This window comes from Chelmon rostratus, chromosome 18 (genome assembly GCF_017976325.1).
Source record: "Chelmon rostratus isolate fCheRos1 chromosome 18, fCheRos1.pri, whole genome shotgun sequence".
Classification (NCBI taxonomy): Eukaryota; Metazoa; Chordata; class Actinopteri; order Chaetodontiformes; family Chaetodontidae; genus Chelmon; species Chelmon rostratus.
The window spans coordinates 17,643,930-17,656,252 of NC_055675.1; the positions used below are offsets into that span (position 1 = coordinate 17,643,930).

At 45.6% G+C, this 12,323-nt stretch overlaps 1 protein-coding gene across 4 annotated transcripts in view; it reads right to left on the bottom strand.

Annotated features, from left to right (window-relative positions):
* ptprk (protein tyrosine phosphatase receptor type K) overlaps positions 1–12,323 on the bottom strand; it is a 119,072-nt gene that overhangs the window by 25,498 nt on the left and 81,251 nt on the right. The window lies entirely within an intron of this gene.

The following is a 12,323-nucleotide window of genomic DNA, read 5'->3' on the forward strand; positions in this document are numbered from 1 at the left end:
GAGGACAAATAAATCAAAATCATAAGAAACAGTCACTTTACTACCACACTTGTAAAACACTGATGTGCATCCAAGATTGCTAAGTAAACACCACCAAAAAAACTACCATACCCATGGACCTAATTATTGAAATGAAGGTTTTCTTGTGCTTATCTAAGAATGTACACTTCAGTGGAAAGCTGCTAAATAACATGAAAGGGACATCTCAGCAGGCTTTTTTCCGGAAACAAGTGAAAAAATAGAAACAACTAGAAATGCTGTTTTGTGGGCAGCAGAAGTGAAAAAAACTAACTTCTCTCACACTGTGACCTTTGAGATATCACTCACTAAAGTACTAAAAGCTTTGTGAGCTTGAGATTGCTTCTTGTACTGTTATTATTATGGCCATTGCTGTAGGAAAGCTGTCAACGAATTTTTTCAAAAGCTGCCAGCCATGTGGGGAATACAAGGTGTATAAAATGTGCGTTTTCCGGTGGATTTCTTCTAATTTACAAGCCAAATTTTTCTGGCTTTCAATACAGCTACTGGTAAGAACATCAGAAAGTTCCATCAGCCATTGTTATTTCAGCATTAGTTTAAGAAACAGAAATACAGACAATTAACAGTTGGAACTATCTTCAAAAGCTTTATGACAACTTTAGAGCTGCATGACATGACAAAAAGGTAAAAAGTGATGTTTCTAGCCACACAACCCCTCTGATTTTATTTAAATAAAACCAAAGGCGACAGTCAACCAAGCTTAAGAGGAACCCCAAATCTTCAGCAGATGTAGACCTTCTCCACATTTCTGAAATTTTGCTCTCTTGCACTGAGTGTAAGCCTGTTATACAGATAATAGAATCTTGGCACTATTTTGAAGCATTTACGCAACCCTGTGTCACCTAAGGCTGGCAAAGTATGCCACCCAACAGCCTCAGGAATTACGTTTGCCTCCACTCAAAATGTCTTTACAGAATGCCCTCACATCAGGAAAGTGGTGAATGTGATAAGGAAACAAATCCTGATGAGCCATTTAAATGGGACGTTTTAATCAGCCCTGTGCTAAAGATCAGGTAAATATCAAGACCCGAAATACTCCTAGCAAAGCAAAGTCAAGACAACTGCCAACACAAATGCCACGATAACTTTCATTCATGATGAAAATATAGCCAAAGGTTTTGTTTGAGCATCTTATTTGGCTCACAGATGGAAATATTGAGATTAACAGTAAATTCTTCATTAGCATGATAGCAATCATAATGCTAAAAAAAGAGACTGCTTCTTCCCACAACAGTCGCTTGTACTGAAGAGCTCATATCTGAGAGGCGTGCCAGCTGAGAGTCATTTTCGTTGCTGTGCTGCAGCTCCGTAAGGCTGAAATCAGGCACAGTAACACCTTGAACTCAACAACAGACTAACATCAGAATGCTAACATGCTAAACATACGATGCATGTTAAAGGATAACTTTCGTTTTTTACAACCTGGACCTTATTTCTAGCATTAAATACGCCCATTTACTCACTCAGACAACTTTGGTGGCATTTGGAGTCGTTTTGAAGAAATTAGCCCCAGAGGAGCGGCGCGTATATCCGTATAATGCGAGTACTCGGAGCATCCATGCGCAGCCTCTATAAATGCATAATCTGCGGCGAAACTCGTTCATATTCCAATATTTTGTTATGATATGCTGGTGCTATTCCCCTCTGAGCCGGCGGTCGGCTAGTTTAGATGTAGTTTGGCACAGCTATGGTTCGTTATTGCGTATTCGTAGCCGACCGCCGCAGAGTTAGCCGTGTTGTGGCTGGCTGCTCGCAGCGCCCGGCTTTCGGTAATGACATCATCCACGTCAGAGGTAGTTGTCTAGAGACGCCGGATATCGATAACGTGCCACCACGGGCTGAGAGGGGAATGTCTGGGTGAGCAAATTGTCGTATTTAATGCTAGAAATAAGGTCCAGGTTGTAAAAAACGAAAGTTATCCTTTAAGCAGAAGTAATGTTTACCATGTTCGTCATTTCAGTTAAACATATTAGCAACTTGAATAACTGTACAAACTTTCATTGTTATCCTTTCAGTGGTTGAGATAATTCAAACTGGATGAACTGACATCGCCAAAGCAGTAAAAAGACAGTAACAGAGCATCAGTGGGAGCTGACAGTGTTTATCACTGCACTGTACTATCTGGGTCAATTGAACTAAAAACACTACAGATTTCAGCTTTTGATTCATTTTGTTGAATCACCTCATGGTAGATGTACTGAACCAGAGAGCTCTCTGCACACTCACTACTCCTACACCTACTCCCAGCTGCAACCACACTACAGAAAACAACAAGACAACACATAAACAAATAAAGACATGCTCAATTGACTGTGTCTTTTTGTATTTCAGGTTATCCTAGGTGTCATGCTCTCATTGGGAAATGCTTCTGAAATGCAATTTGACCGTCGTTTCTGCACCACGGTCACCGTACATTACTTGTACTCAAACTCATTTCTGCTCCTGATGACTTCAGAGAATTGACTGAACTCCCTGATTTCGTCTGTTTGGAATATAATTCATAAATGATGTTCCAGGCAGAGAGCACGGTGTAGTGCAGATTCAACCCTGTTGATCGGTGACAGAAAGTCACCAGAAACTGAGTGAGCATCTGTTTTCGTGCTCCTAAGCTTACTGACCTGATCCCATAATGCCAGAATAGTTCGTACTGCAGCGCGAGGACATTATCGTGCATTATGATAATCCAAATAATCCAACACAAAGACATATGCACAAAACTCAACATAATGCAATACATCTATCAAACAAATAATCCACTTCTAATGCTAAATATCAACAAGATAAACATAATCTCTCCCTCTCTCTTTATCTCCCTCAATATTTGTGACTTTAACATATTATTTTGCTTTCTGCCTCTGAATTCTATGAAATGCCCCCATCCAACCCCGCGTCATTATGTAACAATATTAGACTAAATCACAGGACTCAGATTGATGGATGAAGCATGAGCAGGGATGTGTCAGTCAAAGTGTTGCTTTGAAAGGATAGACTTGGTGTTATTCTATATATTTTCTTATTGTAAGCAAATTCCACTAGAAGACCAATCCCAACAATACCTCTGTCTAACTTCCATCTCTGTCTGTGGCACTCAGCCTAAAGACATACAGTAAATCTCACAAATATACAGATCCATCTGAAATAGTGGATTTGTTGGGGAAAATCAGCAGCAATACACATTCAGTACTCTAAGGAGTATTTATGGCAGCAGAACAGTGTATGTGGGATCTACTCAAAATTAACTATAGAGTCCATGTTCATGGTAATAAAGCAACATGTCACCCAGTGTAACACTGTGGCTCACTGATGTGCTTTTAACAGTTTTTGGACAACAATGGAAGTCTACAGAACAGATGAACCCAATATATCATGCTCTGGCAACGCAGGCAAGACTTTCCATGGTATTAACACTTTATATTAAGTTACACATATTCACAATTAACTAGTTGCCTATTAGTATGCATATCAGTTGCATGTTGGCTCTTTATTAGTCATTATAAAGCACTTATTAATACCTCATACCGGGGGTTAGCGTTAGGTTATTAATATGGTATTCACGTATAATAGCTTTCTTACTTAATATCATTAAGCATTAATTATGATGTTATTAGGAAAAACCCTTAATAAATGTTTTATAATAACTAATAAAAAGCCAATTTGCTATGTGTATTTTATTATAAAGTGTTAATAAATATGGAATATTATCATCTTGTTCTCTCTTGAGGTAACTCACAGTGTCTCCGTTACATTATTCACCAGAGAGCAGTGACAAGTTTATCTTTCACTCATGAAATTCCTGCTGGGTAAACACAGTCTTAGCCACAATACTTGCAAACAAATTCAAGGGATCTTTATCATTTTTAATACATGAGTTCATGAAAAAACAAGAAAAATATCTATCTGCCTTTCATGACCACCAATGTAGTGTTTTGTGTTAAAATCATTTTGCATTTGTGATGGAATGAAAATGTCCTCATAGAAATTTTCAGTGGCTGTCACACCCAGGATCAATGGGCCAGGTCTTTCAGGACAAGGCACAACAAAAAAGGAAAACAATCTTAAAAAGGTTCCGAGTGTGACCTCATAATGTCGGCGGTAGCTCTTAATGTCTGTAAAATTATCCAGGTCAGTACACTAACACTCACTACTTACCCACACAGCCACAAACACACACAAAACACCCTGAGGCAGCAATGACAATACACAATACCCCAGATGACCTAATAGGGCCACCATCACTTAATCCTCCCTCCCGGATGCACGGTCGAGCGCACACACACATGCAGGGGGACGGAAAGCGAGAGAGGAGGGGACGGTCAACTGACCTCTCTGTCCATTAGTGTGTCTTTCTGCTTTATTAAAAAAAAAAGCTAAAATAAGTCTTTCAGCTTCACTCAGACCTCCTCAGGCTAGAGAGTGTCATCTCTTTCTAGCAGCCTTTAGCAAAGCTACCACCTGTTCCAGTAACTACAAGCACCAGCATTTCTTGAAATATGATGACACTGGAAACACGGTAACTTCCCACATTTTCTCTCAGAGAGAGGAAACATGACACCTTACAGGCACTGGGGGGACCGAACCACACCTTTGATCTATCCCATGGGTTCAATTTCCTCTGAGCTTACTGGCTCACATGTCTAGTTCACACTGAACTCTGTGACCAAAAGATTAAAACAGGTGAACAAAAAACATGCAACAATTCCAGTTCTTTTCAACTCGGCCTTTCTTTTAATTTATGTATTGTTTTGTTTTATTGGGACAGTGTTATCACCTACAGAATGCTAGTTTGCAGTGTCTGTCCCTAGATGCTTTGCTATAAAAATACACAACTAAATCAGCCTTAATGATTAATTCTACAATCGTTGTGGCTGATTGTGCTGAAAATTATGTCACTTTTACTGTCTGGTTTTATGATCCTTTGGCACTAGAAGGTCAAAGCAAGGACCATCAGTTCAGAGAGTAATTAAAACTTATATGACTTCTAACTTTTTGGGGGGTTTTAACACAATAACACCCATAGTGTCGCAGGACTAATGCTGCATTTACATGGATTCAGGCAGACGGGAGACAGCAAACCAGATAAAGGTAAAATAAGGCGAGGCAGGCAAAGAATACCAACAAGGGTAATGGTACTTTAAAAACTTTTCGCTGTCCCTACGATGGAATTTATGTTACGTAGCTCCATAATACAAGGAGAAAATGGGCAAACTGGACAACGAGAAGTTAATAATTAATTCATTAATTAATCTAATAATACACCTTGGCAGTGCCTGACTCTGTCAAACTCCTGCCTAATCCAAAAATGAGCAAAGAGATGGCGTGTGGGTGGAGCTGAGGCGGGCCGAATGAAGCCAGGTTGCTGAAACCTTGTGGCCAGGTGTCACTCAAAGCAGCCATGCCCATAATTATGCATAACTAAAGCTTTAATATAACTTAAACTTGTGGCGGTTGGTATTGTCTGTGCTTTTTATTTGAAGGTCCACTTCCTGTGTTCTGTTGTGTTGGCTGTAATTTTACGTTTTGTTTTCCTGAGGCTCCCTTTCCCCCCGATGCGTCGAGGAGTGATTGGGCACACCTGAGTTCACTTCCTGAAATTAGGACGCCTATTTAACCTCTGCGGAGACGCTCCTCGACGCCAGAGTATACCGTCTAACGTACCATGGTATCAGTTGGTCTCGAGTCTTTTGTGGTAAAGTACTTTTTGATCTCTTGAAAAACCTTTTGGAGTAATAGTTGTCTCTTCTCTTTTCGTTCCAGTGCCTCCCATGCCCACACAGCCCAGCACTCTCTGGACCTCCTTGGGTTTGTGTTTGTTTGGACCTCACGCTGCCAGCGACTGTTTGAGTTATTGCCTTTTTGTGAAAATAAAACTTTTGTTAACCTTCTCCGTTTCCGCTCCTGGGTCTCTCTCTGCACCCACCGTCACAAAACTAGTGCTTTGTATTAAAATTCACCCCCTGTCTAGTTGTCATGAACAGCAAGTTTATTTCTGCTGTAAAGTTGGGCATTTTAATATGGGGGTTTATGGGGATTGACTTGCTTTTGAAGAGCCTCAAGTGGCCATTTGTGGAACTGCAGTTCTTTGCACTTGTGCGTCAGCTTTATTTTTCATCCTCGGAGGTTGCAGCTTGGTTAATAAATTGCTGTCTGTTCCCGGCTGTAGAGCTGAACAGATTAGTCGATTACTTGATCAAGCAACTGACTGATCATTTTCCAAGTAAAAATACCAAACATTCACTGGTACTACCTCCTTAAATATGACAACTTCTTTGTTTATTACTTTTGTAAATTTAATACATTTGAGCTTTGAACTGTTGGTTGGGGAAAAACAAGTAATCTGAATATGTGACCTTGGGCTCTGAGAAATGATATACCATAATACCATTACTACCGTTATCACTGTGCTACGCCTCTAGTGTATCTTAAAGAACAAGAAAAATATGGCCCTGGCTGAAAATAACCAGAATGCAGTTACTATTTTAGTGTGTAAGAGGGAATATTTTATTTTCATTCATTTTTTCACCTCTTCTTGTGCCTTCTAGTTTTGTGTGACTTGCCAAATAAACACTTTCATGCACTCACTGTTTTTTGAAGCTCACCGGTACCAGCCACCAGGATTGTCAGTTTCATGGAAAACACACAAATGTTTATCCTTGTTCTAACTCTGATCCATCAGCCGCATTTCTGAAAATGTTTCCTCAAAACATTGTGCGTGCATTTGTGTGTGTGTGTGTGTCGTTGCCCAGGGATTAACTCCACAACATTAAAACCAGTCTGATAATCTATCAGCATATGGTTGCTGGTGAAACATGACATTTAGCCCGTGTGCACACACAAGGGATAAATGTGCACACAAACACACAACATGAATACGTTTTCTAGGATTGAAAAATGTGGTGTGTGTGTAGGTGAGGCTGGGGGTTGGGTTTTGTGTGTGCTCTCTCTGACAGTATCGGTGTGGCTTGCGGGCTGGAGGAGGAGCTGGCTGCACACACCTGTGCCTGATCTTCATCAGGAGCTTACTTAAGGCGGGCCTGCCTGTGTTCTCGCTGCCAGATTGTCACCGCTTTGTGGTAGATCGTATGCTAGTGCTCAAAAGAATTTTCGATTGCGATTTCCCATACTTACCTGTGTTTTCTATGTTCAGGATCCAGCTCGTTACCCTCAAGCCACCCAGCACCTGTACCAGTCTGCTCGAGCCACCGCTGTGCCACACGGCCTACCTCCCTCGCCGCCTGCTTGCTTGCCTCCCCAGTCTTCCCGGTGTCTGGGGACACCACCTCTACCTACGCTTCCCTCCTCACCGCAGCCTCAATAAACCTTCACCTAGTCACCTTTCCAACGTCTGTTTGTTTGCATTTGGGTCCAGCTCCCTAGCCTCGTCACAGAACAATCTGGCCAACTATGGACCCAGCAGACCAAGACGCTCTTCAGCAAGCCCTCACCACCCAAGGAATATTGCTTGGAAGGCATGACCGATTACTTGCTGATGTCATGAGCTCCCTGCAGGATTTGAATTCCAGCGTGGCCTCAATTGCCTCTCAGCTGTCCACTCGGACTCCCCCGGTAGCAGTGAGTAACCCTGCCCCCACTCCAGCCGAAACACACCCGTCCTCAGCCGTTAAGGAACCTTTTGTTCCTCCCCCAGAGCATTATTCAGGCGATGTAGGCTCATGTGGCCGCTTTCTTTTACAGTGCTCTTTGGTTTTCAATCAGCAACCTTCTAGTTATCCTTCTGATAAATCTCGCATAGCGTATATAATTAATTTACTTAGAGGGAAAGCGGGTCAGTGGGCAACTGCATTGTGGGAGGGCAGATCCAGTGTCCTAGAGTCCTATGGTTCTTTTATCTCCGAGCTACGCAGAGTGTTTGACCATCCTGTCCAGGGCCGGGAAGCAGAAAAACGTCTGCTGTCCCTACATCAGGGGTCCTCATCTGTTGCTAGCTACTCCATAGATTTCCGTATCTTAGCCGCAGAGTGTGGGTGGGACACCAGGGCATTACAAGCAGTTTTTGTTAAAGGACTCTCCGATGATGTAAAGGACGAATTAGCTACTCGGGATGAGCCTAACTCATTAGACGAGCTTATCTCCTTGGCTATCAGGGTAGACAACCGGCTGAGGGAAAGAAGCAGAGAGAGAACCAGCAAGGCCCGAGTGAGTGCCTGCCCCTCCCCCCCTCCTCCCCAATCTCTGGCTCTTACAAGTTCCCCAGTCAGTCCCTCCAGTCCTGGCAGAGTCCCCTCTCTCTCTGTTGAGGAACCCATGCAGGTTGGACGAGCTCGTCTAACCCCGGATGAACGTAAACGGCGGATGCAAGCCAGACTTTGCCTCTACTGTGGCCTGGCGGGACATTTTATCGCCTCTTGCCCCCAGACACCAAAAGGCCGGGCTCACCAGTGATCGAGAGCGCCCTGGTGAGCCAGACGACGTCCCAGCACAGCTCTCCTCCTCGAGTAAGTGTGCCTGCCTCTCTTGCCTGTGTAGGTGTGACCCTCCCAGTCCAAGCCTTGGTGGATTCTGGAGCGGATGAAAATTTCATAGACTGTGAATTAGCTACTCAGTTGCAAATCCCTCTCGAGCCTCTGGTCAAGCCCCTAATTGCAAATGCACTAGATGGCAAGCTGTTAGCCACGGTGACTCACCGCACAGAGCCAGTGTCGCTAACTATTTCTGGCAACCACCATGAGAAAATTCAGCTGCATGTTCTGCCCTCTCCCATCACGCCAGTGGTTCTAGGTCTCCCATGGTTAAAACTTCATAACCCCCATATAGATTGGCAGACATCTTCCATCATCAGTTGGAGTGTACACTGTCACTCCTACTGTCTCCACGCTGCCGTCCCTACCTCCAGCTCCCCCCAGTCACCCCCACCAGCTCCTCCTGATCTATCTAATGTTCCACCTGAGTATCATGACCTGGCAGCTGTTTTCAGTAAAGATCTGGCTCTGTCTCTCCCTCCCCACCGACCCTACGATTGTGCTATAGACCTCCTCCCCGGTGCCAAATACCCCGTTAGCCGTCTCTACAACCTGTCCCGTCCTGAGAAAGAGGTCATGGAGCAATATATTAACTCCTCTCTGGCAGCTGGTCTAATCCGTCCCTCTTCCTCCCCACTTGGAGCTGGTTTTTTCTTTGTGGAGAAAAAGGACAAAACTCTACGCCCATGCATTGACTTCCGAGGGTTAAATGACATAACTGTAAAGAACAAATATCCTCTTCCCCTTATTGATCCCTCTTTTGAACCGTTATGTCATGCCCGAGTTTTCTCCAAGCTCGACCTCCGCAATGCTTACCATTTGGTCCGGATTCGTGAAGGAGATGAATGGAAGACGGCATTTAACACCCCATTAGGCCACTTTGAATACCTGGTGATGCCCTTCGGCCTCACCAATGCGCCTGCTGTCTTCCAAGCCCTAATCAATGATGTCCTCCGTGACATGCTAAACCGTTTTGTCTTTGTTTATCTGGATGATATTCTCATCTTTTCTCGCACACAGGAAGATCACATCCAGCATGTCCGCCTCGTTCTGCAGCGCCTCCTGGAGAACAGGTTATATGTAAAGCCAGAGAAATGTGAATTTCATCAGTCGGCAGTCACTTTCCTGGGTTACATTGTGGCACAAGGTCAGCTCAAACCAGATCCAGCCAAGATAAGAGCAGTGGCAGAGTGGCCAACCCCCACCTCTCGCAAACAACTTCAGCGCTTCCTTGGTTTTGCCAATTTCTATCGCAGATTCATTAGAAATTACAGTAAAGTAGCAGTCCCTCTGACCCAACTCACTTCCTCCAATGTCACATTCACATGGCCTGCTGAAGCTGAACGGGCTTTTCTTCAACTCAAGAGATTATTTACCAGTGCTCCGGTGCTCCTCCACCCTGATCCTTCCAGACAGTTTGTGCTGGAAGTGGATGCCTCTGAATTAGGAGTGGGGGCTGTCCTCTCTCAGCGAGATCCAGAGACTAACAAACTTCATCCCTGTGCTTTTTTCTCCAGGCGACTCTCTGCGGCAGAACAAAATTATGATGTTGGTAATCGGGAACTGTTGGCTATTGTGTTGGCATTACAGGAGTGGAGACACTGGCTGGAAGGAGCTGAACACCCTTTTCTCATCTGGACAGACCATAAGAATCTGGCTTACCTTCATTCTGCCAAACGTCTCAATTCCCGTCAAGCTCGCTGGTCCCTGTTCCTTAGCCGCTTTAATTTCATGCTCTCATATCGTCCAGGTTCCCGTAATCTCAAACCTGATGCTCTCTCTCGCCAGTTCTCCCCAGATTCATCTTCACAAGAGTCAGTACCCATCCTTCCCTCCTCTTGTTTTGCGGGAGCAGTGCAGTGGGAGATTGAGTCCGTGGTCAGAGCAGCCCAACAGACCCACCCTGATCCGGGTGGTGGCCCGGCTAATCGTCTATTTGTTCCCGAGGCAGTTCGCTCCCGAGTGTTGCAATGGGGACATGCGTCTACACTCACCTGCCATCCAGGGTTTCAGCGAACCCTTCAATTCCTCCAGCAGCGCTTCTGGTGGCCGGGCATGACACGGGACACTAGGGAATTTGTGGCTGCCTGCTCTGTCTGTGCCCGAGGTAAAGCCTCTCATCGTCCTCCAGCTGGTCTGCTACATCCTCTACCCATCCCGAGCCGTCCTTGGTCACATATTGCCATGGACTTCATCACTGGTCTACCACCATCTGGAGGTAACACTGTCATCCTCACTATAGTAGACCGTTTCTCTAAATCTGTTCATTTTGTTCCCCTCCCTAAGTTACCCACTGCTCTCGAGACTGCTGACCTCCTTGTGTCACAAGTTTTCAGGATTCACGGTATCCCAGTGGACATGGTTTCTGACAGAGGCCCCCAATTTACCTCTCAAGTGTGGCAGGCTTTCTGCAGAGCTATCGGAGCGACCTCCAGTCTAACTTCTGGTTACCACCCTCAATCTAACGGCCAGACAGAGCGAGCCAACCAGGATTTGGAAGCAGCCCTCCGGTGTGTCTCTGCCAGACATCCCGCTTCATGGAGTTTCCAGCTGCCATGGATTGAATATGCCCACAACTCTCTCGTCAGCTCGGCCACAGGTATGTCACCATTCATGGCAGCTAATGGTTTTCAGCCACCTCTGTTCCCCACCCAGGAGCGTGAGGTAGCAGTGCCCTCGGTCCGTGCTCACCTCCGCCGAGTTCAAGAGGTGTGGAAAGCCACCCGAGCAGCACTTACTCGCTCTATCCGGCGCAACCAGTTGCTGGCAGACAAACATCGCTCCCCAGCTCCTCAGTATCAGCCTGGGCAAAAGGTATGGTTATCCACACGGGACCTCCCCCTGCAGGTGGAGTCACGGAAGCTCGCACCCCGCTATGTTGGTCCGTTTGAAGTTCAGAGGGTTATTAACCCATCTGCGGTGAGACTGAAGTTACCTGAGTCTATGAACATTCACCCGACATTCCATGTGTCTCTGCTTAAGCCTGTATCCTCCAGCTCCCTTAGCCCTCCGGCCGAACCCCCTCCCCCCGCCCTGACCATTGATGGCCATCCTGCCTTCGTGGTGCACAAGATCTTGGATGTGAGACGTCGGGGGCGCGGTTTTCAGTACCTCGTGGACTGGGAGGGGTATGGTCCGGAGGAGCGATCCTGGATTTCTCGGCGACTCATTCTGAGCCCACAGTTATTGAAGGACTTCTATCGTGAGTTTCCCCATAAGCCTGGGAAGACGCCTGGAGGCGTCATTTAGAGGGGGGGTACTGTGGTGTGTGTGTAGGTGAGGCTGGGGGTTGGGTTTTGTGTGTGCTCTCTCTGACAGTATCGGTGTGGCTTGCGGGCTGGAGGAGGAGCTGGCTGCACACACCTGTGCCTGATCTTCATCAGGAGCTTACTTAAGGCGGGCCTGCCTGTGTTCTCGCTGCCAGATTGTCACCGCTTTGTGGTAGATCGTATGCTAGTGCTCAAAAGAATTTTCGATTGCGATTTCCCATACTTACCTGTGTTTTCTATGTTCAGGATCCAGCTCGTTACCCTCAAGCCACCCAGCACCTGTACCAGTCTGCTCGAGCCACCGCTGTGCCACACGGCCTACCTCCCTCGCCGCCTGCTTGCTTGCCTCCCCAGTCTTCCCGGTGTCTGGGGACACCACCTCTACCTACGCTTCCCTCCTCACCGCAGCCTCAATAAACCTTCACCTAGTCACCTTTCCAACGTCTGTTTGTTTGCATTTGGGTCCAGCTCCCTAGCCTCGTCACAAAAAACCTTATATTGTGCCCACTAATACTCATAATACAGAAAAACAACATTC